Source organism: Numida meleagris, chromosome Z (assembly GCF_002078875.1).
Source record: "Numida meleagris isolate 19003 breed g44 Domestic line chromosome Z, NumMel1.0, whole genome shotgun sequence".
Classification (NCBI taxonomy): domain Eukaryota; kingdom Metazoa; phylum Chordata; class Aves; order Galliformes; family Numididae; genus Numida; species Numida meleagris.
Genome location: NC_034438.1, coordinates 70,517,130 through 70,533,886, shown reverse-complemented (window position 1 = coordinate 70,533,886; position 16,757 = coordinate 70,517,130). Strand labels below are relative to the sequence as shown.

Here is a 16,757-nt window from a genome sequence, read left to right as displayed (position 1 = left end):
TCATGATTAGGTGTTCTTTTACTTAAACACTTTCAGCAGTTTAAAGGATGGTCAACCTGTCCTAGAAAAAAGTATGTATTTGCAGTACCTAAGGGTACCCATACAAAAGCTTGTACAAAGACGAATTCCTACTTGACTTACAACATTCAGGTGTAGATACAAGAAGTCCTGTCAAGCTGAGAGAACAGTCTGATTAAAACCCATGTTAGTTCATCTGTTCAGCAGTCTGGGAGCTCTTCTGGGCAGCTGAGGTAAGGGAGGTGGAGAGAAGGAGGGTGTGCTCTTCCACCAGCTGAGGAGGGAGTTTTAGATGTTATGTATTGGTTGTGGGAAATTCAGGGCTTTTGCTGTGGTCCTTCTGCAGGTCTGTGTTGTACGGAATGAGCTGAACACTTCAACTTTTGAGACCACGTAGTAGAAACCATGAATTAAAACACACAGATCTTTTAGATGAACGTGCATGTCCATTCTACGTTTTGTGGAACCATTTGTTTGCATTCAGATGAGGACAGAAAATGTGTGACTTGGCCAGAGACGCAACTGTGCAATTTGAAGATCAATATTGCTTTTGTGGTATTCTTTATGGCCATATAATGAAAACAAAGTTATGATAACAGGCGTGTTCTTACCCACCAGTACTATGGGTGCTCAATGTTTTGTGACAGAGAACACGGAAAAAGCCAGAAACCCCAGGTAGCCTGTCTAATTAGCATGGAGAGTGGTTAAGAACAGTAGGACTGGCCAGCAGGGTAAATCATTAATATGGATACTGACTTAGCAATATTGTTTAGCTAGAGGAATAACTGAAGTTTTAAAGTTTCATCAGATCTTTTGTTTTTCTCTGTACTCTATTATAAGCATAATTACTTTTATTGATTGCCAGTACTGTTGCAAAACAAGCAGAGTGATGCTAATCAATCATTTCAGAGAAAAAGAAGAGTAGGTTCTGATAATAAGTTCCATGAAAGCTTTTGTTTAATTAAAAATCCAGCCAGGAAGGAGATTGGAATCATTAGCAGGGATGTAATTGTAAGAATGCTTCTTACAGGTTTGTGGGGGAATATTAATTCCGTTGTGGCAGAATGGCCACATGGAGTGCTCTCATTGTGATGTTCAAACTCTACGATCTTTCTGCAGTACTTCCATATGTAATAATTATGCTAAAATTTACTTTAATTGAAACACATGGCAAGAAAAACACTCAAGAAGAAATTTGCAAATCAAAGAATTAATTAATATTAAAAAAAACCAATATTAGTTATTTTTCTAGAGTAAGCCTACTACTGATGATTACAATTATTTTTCATCCTGTATCTTCTACAGTTTGCTTTGCTTCTGAAAATCTTGACCTGCAATGGAGTCTAGTGTTCATGGTGGATCTTTTTTTGCAAACTCTTGCGTAAGGATTTTGGTTCTGCTTTGGTGCTGAAACTTTCATTGGACAATACTTACCCAAAAGATATTTTCCTGCTGGTATTGCTTATATAGCCTCCATTTCCGTAGTTTTCGAACTCATCAGAATAATGGAAATATTTTTCACATGGAAGCTATCTATCTGAATTGCTCACAGTCTCTACATAGAGTGGGATATTAAGCCAGGTCTCCAAAATCCTAACACAGTGTGCAAACAATTGGGAGTTTCTCTTCCATTTCCTAGTTCCTGAAGGGGAGGTATAGTCTAAAGATACCCAAATCAGAACTGTATAAAAATTTCAATCTTTTGTACATTGTGAGCTGTACGGTAAGTTCTATCAGTCTGCAAACAACAGAAATTTTTGGGCTGTGTTTTCTTTCTGATAATAAAACATACATAGCTGTTGGTTTGAATGTCTTCAAATTGTTTCTTCTTTGTTTTGATCTTCTGTGCTGCATTAATAACACTCTCTTAAGTATTTCAAATATTTCCCCAATACGTCGGTCGCAGTCTCTGCATAAATATCTCTCCAAAGTCATGCATAGATATCTGTCATAAAAGAGCCAATCTAAAAACAAATCTTCAGCAGCAGAGTGAATGAAATCTGAAGGAAAGCTTTATAAATCATGAATAAGGTAAGTATATTAAATCTCCTCAAAGAGCTAAGATGGAAATTCCCTTATTATTTAGCAGAGGAAAAGATGACAGATACGTTGTTGGAAACACTAATTTGTTAAAAATGTTGGGGTAGTTCAAATGACAAATCAATTTGCAGAAACCTGCATGTATTAGTACAGATGACTCATTTGTCTTGGTGCTGACACGCTCTGGAGTTTATTCCTGCTGCATGCATAATGCTAGATTCTCCATTGAACACAAGTGGAGTCGTAGGTGCCACTCACAAGCAATGACAGCTTATTCTATTTTGTTGATTTCTCACTGAAGCAATCATTTATTTTTTTTCTTTTTCCATTATGCAGCTGAGCCTGAAATGTTAAAATGGTGCACTCAGATGCACTCATCAAATTTTACCTCGATCTTTGCAAATTCCCTGTAAATTACCAGGAAATTTGACACCTCAAATCATTAACTCAGACTTCAGTGAACGAAAGCAGTGCGCTGCCACCGCCCATATCCACAAGTCAGGCAGATATAAACCAGATTATCTGACCAATCTGGAGCTAGTATGTTGCTGAACTCAAGGAAATTCTTTGTTAGATTTTGGTAAAAGTTGATTAGCATCAACTTAAATGCTGTATGAGTCAGAGGGAAGATATTCCCACAGTCCATGGCATTTCTATCTTGTCTTTTTAGGCATCTGATTTTGCTTATTTAAGAATCAGTGCCTGCATGAGAGAAATCTGCTCGTAACCAGGCTATAATTTTATTGCACTAAATTGAGCGAGGTAAAGGCTTCACTGAGGAGTAAGTAATGTTGCCCTGAAAACAAACAACCCTGCAACCTTATGCTTTTCCAAATATTCAGTGTAAATAACAACTTTCCTTTCCATTGCAGAATTGTGAATCTCTTACTAAAGATGTGCTGTATCTTAATCTCCAGAGTGGGACTGAGTTTCCTCTTCCCTCTTTTGCTGCCTACCCAGGAACTGGGGAGGTGCCTTTGCTATTCCGAGAGGGAATGCTGCAAATCACACACCGTGGTTCTTTGCCTCTCCTGAGAAGCTTCACCAATATGTGCTTGAATGTAATCTTAATAACATTTAACCTTGCCCTTTGAAGTGGTATTTATTCTTTTTTTTTTTTTTTTATAAGCGTGAGGATGATGCACTTTTCTGACCTACTGAGGTGTTTTCAGAGGAAAAACTGGGTTGGTAATTCTCAGACTTACAAAGCTGCATTTAACCTTTTGAGCAATTACTTTTCTCACTGATGCGTTGTGATGCAATACCCCACTCACTGTGGAAAAACTCAAGGATTAAGAAATATGTTGATGAAAGCTCACGTCTTCCAAAGGCCTGTGCCAAACCAAGGCTTTAAATAAGAAGGGAAGAGAAATCCAATTTTGTATCCAATTCGGAAAATCACAAAATGAAACGGAGGAGAGTGTAACAAAATAAGCTGTCTTCTGGTGGTGTTCCATGGTCAGGTGCAGCCACATCCTACTGTTTCTGTCTGCAAACAGAGCTTTTCTTCTAACTCGGCAGGCATTAGTATTACCAGGCTCCAGTAATATCCATTGAATTGATTTATCTACGGAGCAAATGGAAACAAGTTAAAACCTCTGTGTGGCTTTGTAGTAACAACACCTGTGTTATCATCATCCCCTGTTTTGTTATAATCACATTCACTACGGGCAACACAGTTCCCACAGGCAACCATCTAGGAAGATAAACAGTTTTATTTTTCCATCTCCTTTTTAAAGTGATGTATAGAACATTACTTTTATGTTAAATATTAAGTTACTTGAGTCATCACTGCTTGAAAGAAAAGGTGCTTATCTGAAGTAGTAAGAAACACTGAAACCTGTGCTCTCTTTTTTAATGCCCTTCCCCTTCATGTCTCAAAAACTTTCCTTAGGGATTTGTACTTTTCATGTGAAGGATTACACAAGGTGCACCCTGGATAGTCATGGTGAACATATTTACACAGGACAAAGTCAGATTTATTTGTGCATCATATACTGGCTACTTTGATAGCAGAGATGATTGAAGTACTCTTGTCTGGGCTCCTAACGGCTAAGGGAAAATCTCCTGCTTTAGGGTTTGGAGAATGGATGCAATTCATCACTGCTGTGAAAATCTAAGGAGCCACGGAGAGGATCGTAAAGTCTTTAGATACGCTTATTCTCACTGCAGGATGCTTTTCTATGCTGCAGTTTCAAACCTTGTGAGAAATAGATCTTTTGCACTCAGAGCAAGCATCTTTTAAAATATATAAACTGATGATATTTATGAAAGAATCATTTCCAAATGCAAGGAGACATTTCCAGCATCTGAGCACTGGCTTGGTGAAAAATTTGGAAGATAACACTAATGTTTTTTTTTTTCATAGTGATGTGGATGATGAATAATTTTTTTTAATGACACTTAATCAGCGTTTTATTATTGTGTTCATGCATTAATGTGAAGAAGTCAGGCATATCAATCTTATTGACTGTGTTAAAATTAACAGATATTTTAAAATCTTATTGCAAGTTGAAAGTTCCCGGGTTTGTAATTTAACAGAGTCTCTCTCTCATTAGTAAACCTTTCTTTCTTTCTTTCCTCCTTATTACATTTTCTGGATGTGAGAAAGGTCGAGTTAAAACCAATTGAGAGTTCCTTTTAGAAATGTAAGTTTCTTACACACACTCAACATCAAAGTGAAAGTTAACAGAGAGGCAAAATAAATGCAGCGATAGCCTAGCATCGACAGCTATCTGGAAATAATATCTGACATCCAGCAGCAGTTGGTGCCAATTTCTGCTGCTCTTTCTTCTCAAGGCACTCATGTCAGAATCTAGAACCAAGCTAGACCCACCACAAAGGAACCTAGCCTGCTCCGCTCATTTAGCACGGTCATCTGTGTGTCTTTCCTGCATGCCATTGTAGCTCTGTACGTACAACCAGCGTTGTGAGTGACTTTCATGTGTCAGCTTCTTCTGTTCTGCAGTCTAAATCTGAAGAGGCATCTCCTCAGCCGGCGAAATGCTTTTCTCTCGCATGCTAATTTCTGCCACGGAGTCTGGTTGTTGGTATTTACATCAAAGACGACTCAGAGTGAATTACTTCAGTCTTGCTTAACTCACTGGATGGGAGGAAACTTTGGAATCTGAGTTAGGGAATTTGCGCAAAAATCTCTTTGAAATGTTAATTTTATATGATATTAAGGGAGGGCCTTAGTAAGTGGAGCAGGCTCCTAGGCCTCTGTATGCCTTTTGATAAATTTATGTTTGTACTACTATGCTTACAGAAGGACCAGGCCCAGTCTGAGCTCTGCTGTTGAGCCTCTGACCCCGGGGACACCAGAGTGACCGCCTCTTAAAAACCAGTAGATATAAGATGTTCTGACAGCACTGCTGATGAGAGAAGTCTTACAAACCCAGAGCTTTCCTTCCAAGAAGGAAAATGTCTAACACTGGCATGTCACTCTGGGAGATGCTGATATACGAGGGCTGCTCTGAAAGTAATGCCTCTTAGTTTATCGCGTTGGCCCACAACATCAGAGGCAGATGCTGGTGGTACAGCAATAGAGGTTGAACCTTCCTGCCAATATTCCATTACATCTTGTTGCCGTGCGACAGATGGAGGCAGAGGGGCAGTCTGATGAATTGGTGTCTGACGTGGAAGTCAGTATGAAGCAAAGCTGTGGAACTGAATTCCTCCATGGGGAAAAATTGTACCCACTGACATTCACCAATGCTTGCAGAACATTTATGGAGACCAAAGAGTGCATGTGAGCACAGTGAGGGGTGGGTGGTGCGTTTCCACAGTGGTGACAGTAACAAGAAGGATAAGCCCAGGCAGCCTTGCATATTTTTATGAACAAAACATGTAAAGCTGTGTTTTGTATCTGTGAATTTGCTCTATCATGCAGTGTTATTGTGCTCTTTATTGTAGTTTCCATGCAAATAAATAGGAGGCATTACTTTCAGAGCAACCAATGCAATTGTCAACTCATCTGGACCATGCCAAGCAGATGTAATGACCAGCTCACCACTGGTCAAACTGTGGACATTGCCAATTGAATATTACTCAGATTAATGCAGGTCTGTGTCAGTTATGTTGGGCTAAGTGTTTCCTCCAGAATAAACAAATGAAAGCTTATGGAGTTTAATGTTACTAGGTTGGAACTACTTAATAATAGCAAGCAGCATGCATTAGTCTTACTTTTCTGGAAACACAGACAATGCCTTGTTTTAGAAACAGTTAGAAACATTTCATATAAAAGCTGCAGTAATACACCTATTTTACAGCTGTTCTATCAATGAACTGAACTAGACTGTGCTTGCTCACATAAGCAAAGAGCAAACTAAGAATCCAAGTGACACCTTAGTTTGCAGACAGACTGCTGCCCTGCAGGTGGATGCTGCTCGAAGACCTCATCCACATCCATCGGTGTGAAGCAGAGCAGAGAGCTGGCAGCCACAGCTGGTGCCATCCCATCTCCCCAGCAGGACTGCCAGCTCCTCTCCACTTGTTTTTCCAGAATCTGTTTGCTCCTGTTGTCTGTGTGGCCCTACCTTGCTTCTGGGTAAGTCCAGATAAACCTTACAACAGAGCATCAGATGTGGTTATAGCTTTAGGTTATTTTGTTCTCTAGAGGATTCTGAACATCCCTGCACATAGCAACTGTTGCCCACACTTTGGGATTTCTTGAAACCCAGCATAACCCAAAATGGTGGTCATCTCCTGCTTCGTTTTGAAAATCCTGGTGCAGTTGTTTGCTTTCTCTTTTGGTTCTCCAAACTGATGTTCGTTTGGAGGAAGGCAGTGGTAGATACTTCAGATCATAGACCTCTGCTCTTGTGGTTAAATGAGCACAAACAAACTGTTTCAAATAATCCATGAAAATTAAAGTCTTGTGAATAAACGGCATTTATTTGAGTAGTCGTGTGCAGCTCTTTACGTCATACAATTAAATGTAACGTTATGTAATATCTGAATGGTGTATGCAGAACAATATAAACTCGTTCTGATAAAGGAAAAGAGAACTAAGTAGTTCATCTGGTATATTTGCCTGAGTAAAAAATAAACGTATTAGTGCAAGGGATTGTAATTTATTGTACATTACTCTGTGCATAAGTAAGCGTATAAAAAACCCACAGTGAACTTGTGCTTTTTGACAGGGTAAGTTTTAAACAGCTTAATACAGGTTCTTGACTACAAGGGAGCCTGTAAAAATGGGTAGATTGAAACAGATACTTTGCTGCTCTGTCTGTCAAAAATATTCAAGAATTTCCTAGGCTGTAGTAATGGTTTACAAAACAAAAGCACCTGTTAGGAAATTGAAGGTTTGAAAATACTTCAGAAGTAATTTGGAGTGATGAACTAGTACTCTAATGATGCTGGCTAATGTGAACTTCTCAAAACCAATTTAAATGACTGGGAAATATTTCAGCTGGCATCCTTTAATTTTCTCACATTAGAATAGGCAGTTTTTACAGTAGTGACTTTCACTAGATTTTTTTCTTTAATAAATAGTATCTCACAGTGAATAGTTGATATACAATGCAAAAGATTCAATATCTAGTGACAGGAGAAATGCCATTAGTGGAGGAAAATCAGCCTAGCCTGCCATCAGAGCATCACTTCATTCACAGTCAGAGGGGTATTCCTTCTAGTTCAGTTCTGTGCCAAATCTCTTTCAATATATCCAGCAAAACAGTGAAGCAGAACGTTTCAGACCACAAGATAGATTGCGTACAGAGCAAGATGCTTTCCTGAGCAATTGCTCTTCCTTCTCTGAGATTTGGAGCAACACATTCAAAAACCAGGTGGTGTAGCTTCTGCAAAATCTTGGAGCTACAGAGCAGTTGCTGAGGCAGCAGGAGTTACCTGCAATGAGTTACAGCTGAGCTAGCAAGTACGTTTGCTGCTCTCTCCAGCTGCTCATCTGCTTCAGGGGAAAGCTGTTCTGATCGTCTCCTCACTGCTCACCCTCCAAAATCCTTGTGGGTGGTTAGAATTGATCTATTTCATGCGCACAGTCGTTCAGAATCCTCATCTTAGCTAGCAGTGATAGAATACGCAGTCATCCTTTCCTTTGCAGGATGAGCCTGGCAGCTGAGGGCAAGAAGTGTTGTTCCACTATTCCTGATGTTCTGGCACAGCAGAGGAGCACGCCTGCAGGGACCATTGGCTCTGCTCACCTGGTGCCACAGGCAGGCCTAGTGCATGCAGGCATGGGCAGTGATGTCTTCACTCTGCTGAGGAGAGTGTTCACCACGGTGTTCCCTGTCGAGGTCTGATCTCTCTTGCAGGCTGAGAACTTGTACTCTGCTGCTGTTCCCCTGTTCCCCTGGTTACAGACGCTTCTGGTTCCACTGCTTCTGTCCCCAGCAGCAGCGTGGTTATTCTTGTTCTGCTTAGCTGAAACTTTGCTTTTACTTACTTACATTCACGCTGGTTGAAAAGCTCGTTATCACTTATCAATCACCCTTTAGGAGCTCCCTTGTTAAAGCTTCGAATCCTTCTAGTTTCCTTGTCCATGGACAGCAGTTGCAGTCAGGGCTCCACAGGAACGTCTGCCTTACCCTGCCCCTTCCTTAAGCACATACCATTATTGTTTGTTTGTTTGTTTGTTTGTGTTCTTTTGCTTTAGGAACAATGTGTAAGCTGTGGTTTAGCTGAAAACAGTTGTGAGAGAAAAGGAGAGCTTAGCTCTAAACACGATTTATCCCTTCAATGGTGGATTGCAGAACATTTTGTCATGTTTTCTTCTTCCTTGTTATTGCAGCTGACAGTGCAAAGCAGGCTGATTGCCTCCTGACAGGCCTTTCCTTTTTGCAAAGTTTTAACTGTTTTAAAGATGCTACATCTGATTTTACAATAATCAGTGTGTGTGTTCTGACTTACAGCTGTACTCATCACTGGGAATTGGGTTAAAACTATCAAGCTGTAGCTACGAAAAGTGGCTTTTTCCTGTTTGGAGGTGGACCAAAATGCTTTCTTTAACACTATTTTAAAAAATACGAATAGCTATGATAAAAATCACTGCAAGCAAAAATAAGTGATCTTGATCTCACCTGTTTTCTTCCTCCTCTGCATTCTGTGGAAAGCTACATTAGACTGAAATGTTAGGTCTTCAGTAACAAAGGAAATGTTATTATTAAAAAATAATAGCAATAGGAGCAGTGTGCTTCCTGAGCTATCTGTTGCCCCATCTGTGAAGGCGTGACTGCCTATAAGGCTATCAAAATAAGCCTGTGGTGTCAGTTAATAGCAGTCTCTTCCATTATTACTCTGCAACCTGATGCAGCAGTTCAGACCCAATACAGTTCTTCACCACACCACTCTGCTGTTGCCCATGAAATCCTCTTGTTTTTGGCAGGGTGTGGTTAACCCACCTGCAGGAATTTAGTATTCTGTTTGAAAATACTACGTGTTTTTTTGTTACGTTCCAGAGGGCAACATAGCCCTCCGTTTTCAACTTCTTTTTTGGAGCTGGTCCTTTGTATTTTAATGATAACTGGTTAAAATCAGCTTCTCATGCATGGACGATTTTATGCCAATGAACAAAAACGTGAATGGTATGCCTGTGAAAGACTGCCAGCTGCTGTTAAAGTCAGAATCTAGGGTGTGAGACATTTTACCAAATCTGGAGGCTGACCTCTGCGATCACGGTCAGCATGTTTAATGCCAGGACCCCTCAGCCATTCAGCACATTCATGCTTTGTAGCTCTGAGGTGAAATGCTTTCCAGCAATGCTGCAGTTTTACTTGAAAGGAAAGAATAAATATGGTAAAAGAATGCTGATCAACAGAGTTTAATTACCAACCAGGTGTTCTCATCTGCATTCCTGGAGATGTACAAATGCTGCCTGTAAGGATCGCTCCCATTACTAGGGTAATCAATGTCATTGTGAATCAGTCTGTAAAATTCTTAATTTGTCCATTATTATCAGATAAACCTCACTGGGTTATCAAAAACAAATATGTTTTTCATAATGATCTGGATCCCATTTATGATGAAAGTAATGAATGATGGCTGAAGGAATCAAATGCACAGCTCATCTTTTCTTCTCTGCCAGCTGTATTGGGTAAGGACAGAGAAACAGACCAAAGGATCATATCTTTTAATACCTGGCTTTGGGGCTGGTGCTATGGTCAGATTTTTTTTTTTTTTTTGACAACCAATTAGCCTACATGGCACCAGGTTTGTGGTCACCAGATGGGGTTCGCCTTTCTCAAGGGAGGAGAAGGGTCCTTGGGGAAAATCTAGCAGGGCTCATTGGGAAGGCTTTAAACTAGGTGAGAAGGGGAACGGGGGGACAGTGAGCCTTCCCATGATAAGGTGTGGGATCGCATAGCTAGATTAGAGGCACAGGGTGCTGGCAGGGGCTTTGAAGGACCTGCTGCCTTGAGAGGTGCTGGCAACACTGCAGCGCAAACAAAACCCTATGATGGTGATGCAGTGGCTGCTGGGGCAATAGGAGAGGGTAATGGGGAAAATCAAGGGCAATACCTAAAAGGAATGAAGGAGTTACCCTTTAAGGAGGTGACAAGACCAGCTGCCCAACTGAAGTTCCTGAACACCAGTGCACACAGCTTGGGAAACAAACAGGAGGAGCTGGAAGCCACTGTGCTGCTTGAAAACCATGATATATTTGCCATCACTGAAACCTGGTGGATGATTCCCACAATTGGAGCGTGGCTATCGATGGCTACAAGCTCTTCAGATGGGACAGGTGAAGAAGAAGTGGTGGGGGTGTTGCTATCTACATCAGGAAAGGAATAGAATGTGAAGAGCTGCCCCTAAAGAACAGCCATGAGTCGAAAACCTATGGGTGACAGTGACAGACCAAGGCAGCAAAGGGAGCCTTGTGATCAGGGTCTGCTGCAGGCCACCTGATCAAGCAGAGCCTGTTGATGAGGCCTTCTACCTCTAGGTACAGGAGGCATTGTGATTGCAAGTGCTTGTCCTGCTGAGGAGCTTCAGCCATCCAGACATCTGGTGGAAAAGTAGCACAACGAGCTGCAGGCAATCCAGGAGGCTCCTGGAATGCACTGAGAACTTCCTGGGTCAAGTAATAGACAGCCCCACCAAGGGGAAGGCAATACTGGAGCTGTTGCTCACCAATGCAAATGAATTGACTGGTGATGTCAAGGTTGGAGGCTGCCTGAGCTGTTGTGACTGTGCTATGGCGGAGTTCACACTCCGGGGTGAATCAAAGAGTGAGATGAGACAGTCAAAGAGTAAAATCAGGATGTCACTAGTTACATGGGAGAAGAGGCTGACCCCCAGCTCACTACAACCTCCCTTCAGGTAGTAATAGAGAGCAGTAAGTTCTCCCCTGAGCCTCCTCCAGACCGAACAATCCCAGCTCCCTCAGCTGCTCCCCATAAGACTTGTGCTCCAGACCCTGCACAGCTTCTTTGCCCTTTTCCAGGGCCTCAGTGCCCTTTTTGTGGCTCATGTTCAGCTGAGCGTCGACCAATACCCCCACATCCATTTCCTCTACACGGTCTTCCAGCCACTCTGCCCCAAGCCTGTAGCGTTGCCTGGGGTTGTTGTGGCCAAAATGCAGGACCTGGCACTTGGTCTCGTTGAACCTCATCCCATTGGCTTCAGCCCAGAGATCCAGCCTGTCCAGATCTCTCTGTAGGGCCTTGCTATCCCCAGGCAGATCGGCACTTCCTACCAGCTTGGTGTCATCTGCAAACTTACTGAGGGTGTTCTCAATGCCCTCATCCAGGTCATCAATAAAGCTATTGAACGGGATATTTATTGAATAAAGATATATCCCCAGCACCGACTCCTGGGGAACACCACTCATGATTCGTGAATCTTGAGATCTTCTTATTGAAGATTTTGAATAGATTTAAGATGCTTTCTGTGCTACATAAAATATATATGCCCTGAAGGAAAATGAAGAGTACTGTCTGAATATTTTTTTATGAATGTAAATGCTGTAAGAGAAACTATATTGCACATGTCTTGCATGGGAGGTACTCAAAGTCACATGAAAGAAAAAACAATTTTCCTTAAAACGTAAAGAGTAACCTCAAACACGCAATGTGTTTCTACTGTATCGCTAGGTTGGCTCCTTTGCAAACCTTAGATTTCACAGTCAAGTCTCAGGGTGAAAGCTGCTTCTCAACAACTGCCCTTTCAGTCTGCTGTGCAGAGTGGGAAAGAGATGGCTCCGAGCTTGAGGTCTGCAGCAATGGGTTTTCTTTGTAAAGCAGGTGGGGCCTGGGATATGTCAAGCGTGTCCAGAAATTTTCAGAATATAGCTTTTCATCTCTCTGCTAATCAGGCACTGGGGAAAAAGCCATCCCCGAATTTAAGACTCATAACTCTTTAAAGATTTAGCAAATGCCACTGCATGTGTATACTCTAAATGTCAGCCATGTTTTTCTGGGGAGATTTAGAGGAGAGAGTGAAGAATATCAATCAGCTGTAGCCCAGTGACCCTCTACACCTCAAACTTAATAGTAAATGTGTCTACAGCTTTTGATCAGTGGCAGAGCGGGCGACTGGAGGAAGTATAACTTCTCTGAACTACAGAAAGTATTTTAGGAGTCCAGAGCCTCCATGATTGTTTTTTAACAAGTATACATATATATTTTTTACCTGTGGGGCTAAAATAAATTTGACTTCACTGTGTTGCAAATGAAACTTGATCTCCTTGCAGGCATTTTAATTTTTGTTTTACCGGATCTTTGGAATCTTAAGAAAATTACTTTGGTCAGGGTTTCTTGGTAAGACTTAAAGTTTTCTTCAGTTTTCACTTTTGTTCAGTAGCTATTGGCCTTCTCCCTGTGCAGTCCCTGTTATCTTCTAGCTTGCCTATAAAAATTGTTGTATCCTTCACCAACTTGAGGTCTCTCCTGTTTCAGTGCTGATTTTCTGCCATGTCTTGCAGCGCTTGTGAATATTCTTATTTGTGTAAATAGTTCCTTCAAAGTTGATTTGTTAGCATTACTAGGATTATAATGTGCTCCTTCGAGGTGACATAAATATAATCTCAATATAATAAAGCAGAAAAAAAATCCTTACACTACCCAGCAGTATACTGTCTCCTACAATCCTAGCAGAGCTTTGAGGATCATTTAAGCAACAGCAGAAGGTCAGGAGAGGGCGGAAGCTGGGCAGAGATCTGACCTACCAGTGCTTTCATCCTTACCATATTTGTCTTTTAAACTCCCGAGGCCAAGGAGAACTTGTTTTATTTTGTATGCTAACTCTAACAGTAGGAGAGCTACTACAGATTTACCCGTTGCTTAACTGCTAGATCAACACCAAATTCCCCTTTGGATTCTCTTGTACCAGGAAGGTATTTTTCTGCTTTATAATTTACGTTGTAACTTTAAAACGAAAATCGAAGGCTCGTGATGTAAATTTAAAAGTATGTAAAAGGATCTGTTAATCTCTGAACTTTTCTTTAAAAAGCAAGGAAGATGTCTTGCCTTGCAGAGAAGACTCAGTGATGCACAGATTGATACTAGAGGTGAATATTTTTAGGTTGTACTCCTTTTCATTCAGATTGCATTATTTCATCTGCTCTTAGATGAAAAAAATGATAATGGATTTTAGAGAGGAACTAACAAAGGATTGAAGGAATTCACTGTGTACTGCTAACAGGGAACCAAAGGAACAAATTGTTCTGCTTCTGAATCAAATATAAATAGTTAGTATCCCAACCTATTAAAATGCCATAGATTTCTATGACCTTAGTACAAACTGTGGCCTGAATATTTTTCACAAAGCTCAGACAAAATGGAGCGGAAAAATGGATGGCTGTTAAAGTGATAATGTGATAAGATAAATCATCTGTTACTGAAGATGCACAGATAACAGTAAGATGGCTTAGAAATGGGCTGCCAAGCAGCTCTGAAGTCAACAATAAAGACAGGAGGAGGAATCTCCAAAATGCAACATGTATTTTTATTTTCCCAAATGGACTCGAGTGCTCTGATTACAGATATACTTCTGCAAACTGGAAAGCACATTATACTTTAGACGAGTTAGAAATGTCACTGAAGTAAAAGGTCACAGGCTGGCTAAACTAGGACTCATTTAAATTGCTTTAGTGAGAGGAGGAAGGAAGAACTGTAAGTCTAATTTACACAAGTTTGTACAAAATCAACCTGGTCTAAATAAAGCCATCTTATTTTGCAATATTATGTAAACAGCTGATAAGAGAAACACGGATGCAACACAGTTACACCTCTGTGAGATGCCGAACTCAGTGCTTCCTTCATTAATTCTAAATTAAGATAATAAAAGACTATAGAACACTGAAATAGATATTAAATAGAAAAAAAAAAAAAGAATGACAACTCCCAACATCTTGCAGAAAATGTCACTGTATAAGAATGCCTCATTTTGAGTTGCACAAACGTGTTTGTCTGCTAGCACAAAGACCACAGCTACGTATTTTGTGTTAGCCCTGCTTGTATGTTATGTTAGTCCTAACTGAAGCAGTATTAAGAGCACAATTAATATTTTAACAATGATTTGTTGTCATGGGAAGATGCAGGTTCAGAAAGGACTTGGGAATCGTGGTAGGCAAAAAGCTGAGCATCAGTTCTCTGTTTAAGAGATGTACTCTTTCTGACCAAATGAACAGATAAATCTTAACTGAGGACTTCTGTCACTCACCACTAACACTCTAAAATTACATTAAATTCTGTGCCAGTACTTTGAGATGACAATTGGCAATACATTAAATTCTGTTCCAATACTTTGAGATGAAAATTGACAAATCAAAATCGAAAAAGCTATCAAAAAAAACAATAAAGTTTTAAAGCGTGCTGTATGAGAAGCTGCACAGCTTCAGTCCGCACAATGGTACAATGTCTGAAACAGAAAAGTGCAATACTTACCAAAGCTTGTATAATCTCCAGGAGACATCAGTGTAACAACATCAAGTGCATAAAAGCTGAAGCTGTTTAAATTCAGACTATGCACACAGTGCAAAACTAAGTAGCAAATCATAGCAGAATCTCCACAACCGGCAATTTTAAAATCAGCATCAGGCCTTTTAACCTAATATTTAAATTTTAAATCAGAAGATTATTTTGGTCAGCAGTGACTAGAAGATCAAATTTCCCAAGGTTCTTCAGATGGTAAATTAACCATATTAACTACGTGGCAGCTTTGGAACCTTGGCATGTCAATGTTTAGGATCCTCCCAGAGTGAAAACATATGTTAAGAAAAAGCCTGTTTGTTTCAAGGAATCCTCATAAAACCTTTTCTTGAGAATGTTCCGTTATGCAAGTTCATCAGAGCATGTTTTGCCCATTTACTTTCTTAGAGTCACACTTAATTAACATATGCATTCGCAGTGCTGAATACGATTTGTTCCATTTCCAGTTCTTTGTTGATCTTAAAGCATAAAAAACCTCCGCAGTGTTTATCTCTAGAGCAAGGCTCATCAAAACTTCATTAGGGAATGTAGTAATTTCCTGTTTTGTTTGCTTCTTTTGCCTCCTACAGTGATAGAGCAAGAATGGTCAGAGAGAGCAGCTGAGGTGATGCTTTCTGTGCTGGCAAGAGGAAGCGAGCACAGACACAGAACTGAGGAGGAGATGTGCCAGATCTGATAGGAAGTAAGAACTAGCAGAGGTGGACTGCGTGGCATGTCCTGCTGCTGCTCTGGGTGCAATCTGACACCAGCAAATGAGCCAAAATGTTTTTATTCTCAGCACATTTTTCTTTCAAAACATATGTTTTTGCTCTATTTACTGCTCAAAACTGTAGGTATATCTCACCCCTAGCAGTTTGTTCTCTGATGAAACTTGCTTTCTGGTAGATGTTAGTTATTGTGTTTTTTGTAAAATGTTTATTGTATGATGATAAGCATTAGACATACATGTTCTACACAAATGTCCTAATATAAAACTATCACTCCAAGAAATGTTTGTGGGCTTCTTCTTTGTGATGTTTCAACATAGGGCTTCAAATATGTTTATTCCTTTGTTCAGTATTTAAAAATGGGTTCTTCCCCAAATGTAAATTAGAAAAGTAATGACAGTGACTTACACTGCTGTAAAACTGTTCTGATTTTAGTTTTATGGCATGCAGAGTTGCTTTCAATAATTTAATTATTTTTTTTTGGTAATGCTTATGAATGCACAGAAGTAATCCACCTGTTGTCACAACTGCGTTGCTGTCAGGCATCATAAGGCCATGCCTTCCTTCCTGCCAGACATGCAGGAAAGCCAGTAGTGCCATGACACTTGTGGGAGGAAATTGATGGACGAAAGTGCTTGTCAAGAAACCATTTTGTTGAAACTCCTTCAAAACGTTCTGATCAAATAGGGATAAGAGAGTTCACGCCAGCTTAGCTCTTGATTTAGCCTGACTAGGTCAGCGGTTTATGATTTTTGTCAAATAATGGCCTTCCTGAACCACAAGTGATTATGTGCTTTTCGTCTTAGACATAGGCACAGCCTGGAGAACACCAAACAGACACTTCCACAACAGCTTTTTTTTTTTTTTTTTCATGTATGTAAGAACTCGTCGCTTAGGATTCACTGGCCTTTTATGAAGAGTACTCAGCATTTTTGTTTCAAAGAGGAAGGACTGGTGGGGAGGAGGCTGCTTCTGTCATATTACTGTCATTTTCTGGAAAAGTATATGCTGTGTGTATGTGGGAGAGAGATGGCTGGAAATCAGCAGGATGTAGGAGCTCCTGGTGAAGGACAGAAACCAGCAAAAGGGAAGAAAACAT

General features: G+C 40.4%; 1 long non-coding RNA gene across 1 annotated transcript; it reads right to left on the bottom strand.

Moving 5' to 3' along the window:
• Positions 1-15,452, bottom strand: LOC110389448. The gene is made up of 2 exons (XR_002433220.1): positions 14,907-15,452; positions 1-3,625 (listed from the first exon to the last, which is right to left on the bottom strand). It is a non-coding gene; the product is annotated as an uncharacterized LOC110389448 (long non-coding RNA).